The sequence below is a fragment of the Microcebus murinus genome, chromosome 13 (genome assembly GCF_040939455.1).
Source record: "Microcebus murinus isolate Inina chromosome 13, M.murinus_Inina_mat1.0, whole genome shotgun sequence".
Classification (NCBI taxonomy): Eukaryota; Metazoa; Chordata; class Mammalia; order Primates; family Cheirogaleidae; genus Microcebus; species Microcebus murinus.
This window is the reverse complement of record NC_134116.1, coordinates 49,013,470-49,016,807: the sequence shown is the minus strand read 5'-3', so window position 1 is coordinate 49,016,807 and position 3,338 is coordinate 49,013,470. Positions and strand designations below refer to the sequence as shown.

General features: G+C 34.2%; 1 non-coding gene across 1 annotated transcript; it reads left to right on the top strand.

Moving 5' to 3' along the window:
• Positions 1 to 1,610: 1,610 nt before the first annotated feature.
• LOC142875331 (small nucleolar RNA SNORA61) lies at positions 1,611 to 1,742 on the top strand. The gene has a single exon (XR_012922720.1). It is a non-coding gene; the product is annotated as a small nucleolar RNA SNORA61 (small nucleolar RNA).
• Positions 1,743 to 3,338: the final 1,596 nt, after the last annotated feature.

Here is a 3,338-nt window from a genome sequence, read left to right as displayed (position 1 = left end):
CTGCTGACTGACCTCACTAGGGAAATTTAAAATACTGCATATTTCTTGGAATTCTTTGTATTCTGGTAAGTATCAGGGCAACTATAATTGCAGCTTATTATTGGAAACACTATGCAAAATGTTAAGACACAATCATTATCACAATGGCAGCATGAGAAAATAAAACTTATTCAAAATTTGTTGGGTTCTACTGATTTTTAAAGCGTTTCTAGTAAAATGTCACAAGATGTTATTACATAAAGTGGCCTACCCTAGAATTAAATAATGTTATGATATTATTGACTTTAAAGAACATTAATAAATACTGATAAAGATAGGAAGAATTGGATATTTATGTGTAATCTATTTATGGTAATGTTGTTACTATTTAAATGCATCCAATGTGTGTCCCACTGTATGTTACTGCATTTCTATAGAAATTGCACTTTCTATCCTTCAATATTGTAGCTTCCCAATGAAAAATAAACAATTTAGAGTGACATCAGCAACATGCAAAACAGAAGATTCTCTGGAATCACTACACACCAGAAAAATACTTTATTCAAATAGAAGAATATCACCTTGAATCAACCAGAATTTAGCGGAGAAGTGGAGAAACTCCTTGTACCCACAGAATCAAGAGAAGCTAAGACTAACCAGTAAGAAAGAAGATTATTTCAGGTTGTGCTTCCCCCTCCTCCAGGCCAGCATATTGCCACTCACAGAGAATTTTCCTAGATCCATGGTTTGTGAGGTGAGAGAAAGGAATAGAAAGTGGGCTTTTGATCTCCCTCTCGTCATGGGACTCTTTGTGGGAAGCCGACTCTAATCTTGGCCCAAGGGAAACATTAGAAGTAACAGGAGAACTGAGTCACTGGGGGTGAATAGAAGAGCATACAGCAACTAGTGCACAGATCTTGGCAGCTACTCCGCACTCCTATCAGCAGGGCCACCACATGGAAGAGACCATTTGGTGCCATAGTGCTGCAGGGAGCACAATGTGTAGGAAGGCCTGAATGGCTGGCCAGATTTTCCACAAAGCTGAGATGAACATTTGGAGACTTGTCCTGATCCAGAAACAACAAAGAGGTTTGGATTAAATTTTGGAAGACACTTAGGTCTCCTCCAGACTGAGAAGCAGTGCCAGGATAGCAATTTAGTTCCAGAACAGTTTTTAAGTTTCAGTGTTCACTCTAGGTCTTCCCCAGACCAGGAAACAATGGCAGGGAAATTAGTTCTAATGCAGTGTTTTAGACCAGTGCTCACTATAAGTGAGCAAGAACAAGGACAACAGGCCAATGTTTAAGTTCCAATAATAATTAATCAAGGACTAACACTGCCAATGAACACCTGCAAAAACTAGGATAGGTGGCTATCTCCTCAACTGTGCAGGAATCAATATAAATATGCAAGGAATATGAAAACTCAGGGAAATAAGACACCATCAGAAGATACTAAAAAAGTTTTGGCAATGAATCTAGAATAATTGGAGCTCTATGAATTGCTAGATGGAGAATTCAAATAATTCTTTTAAAGAAGTTCATGAAATTACAAGAAAATGCAGATAAAAAACTAAATAATATTTGGAAAACAACTGAGGAACAAAATGTAAAATTCAAGAAAGAAATAGAGCCCTCCAGTTCCCTTTCCCATCAGATCTGAACACTGGTCTTGGTGGTCGTAAAAGGAGGAAAAGTAATGCTGAAGCTGGCCACGCAGTGTTGTAGTTTGTTACATAGCATGTGAGCTAGTTTCAAACAAGGTAAAAGAAAAAAAAAAAGAAAGAAATAGAAAATATTAAAAAATGAATCCTAAAAATGAATAATGCAATAACTGAACTGAAATGCATATTAGAAAGCTTCAACAGCAGAAGTCATCAGAGGAAAGAATTAGTGTAGAAACAGAACATATGAAATTTCCCAATCAGATAAGAAGAAGAATAAAAAAGAGGCCTATGAGAATTATCAGACAGCCATTAAACAAACTAATCTCTATATAATAAGAATTCCCAAAAGGGCCAAAAGACCAAAAGATCATATTTATGAAAATAATGGCAGAAAATTTCCCAAATCTGGAGAAAGATACCACCATCCAGTTACAGGAGGGTTAGAGTCACCCGTCAAATTCAACCCAAAGAGGAAATTCCCAAGGCATATAAAGAAAATGTGGTGTATATAGACAATGGAATACTATTCACCTATGAAACTCAATGAAATTGTGTTATTTGCAGCATCAACTGGAGGGTATTAAGTGAAATAAGCCAGGCACAGAAAGACAAATATCACATGTTCTCACACATGTTAAACAAAAAAAAATTGATCTCATGAAGGAAAGGAGTGGTATGAAAATTACCAGATCCTGGGAATGAGAGGGGGATGGGCAATGAATAGAAGTTGGTGAATGGGAATAAAATATAGTTAGGTAGAAGGAATAGATTATATTGTTCAATAGCACAGTAGGGTCACAATATTTACTAATAATTTATCATATATTTCAAAATAGAAGGAAAATTTAGGAATGTTCTCAACACAGAAAAATGATAAATATTATATTTGACTTGATGAATATCCTAATTACTCTGATTTAATCACTGAACATTGTATACATACATCAGAATTTCACTGGTGCCATGAATATGTATAATTACTATGCACCAATAAAATAAAACACATTTCAAAGCAGACTGATAGCTTCCTACAAATTTTTTCTTCAAACTAATATATTGAGTAATTTTACTCAGGAAATGGATCATATCTGGCTTATTGGCTTCTCTATTCTTGACAATTAAGAGAATATTACATCCAGACCAGAAACATTTTAATTGATTATTTAGTGAAATATTAGTGAATGAGTGAGAGACAGAATTTTGAGTATTTTTGAACGAGTCATTTGGTCAAGTTATGTTAACATCCTTGATCTAATAACAATATGTTTGGGGATCATTTCAAAGACATATTAAAGTGGAAGATACAAATATGACATTTAAAAAATTACTTGAAAGAAAAGTCTTTTCTACAATGTCATCTTTGAAATGTCAGTAAACCTATCTGCAAAAACATATTTAAATTATTTTTTCCTCAAAGCACAAATCAAAAGTGTTTCAAGTCTTTATTAAAAAGTGATTGTACTGAGAGAAACTATATTTCACTTCAGAGGTTTCGAATACCATAAATAATACAGAGAGCAAATGTAGCATTGCGACTAGTTTTCACTCAAGTTCAGAACTTTTATAAGGTTGCAGAGTTAAAATGAATGTTCAAACAATGGTAAATCAAAATCCATTAGGCACATTCTTGAAAAAAATTAGTAATCTGCTAATTATTATCAAGACGGCAATAGAGAGTGCTGCAATAAACTGT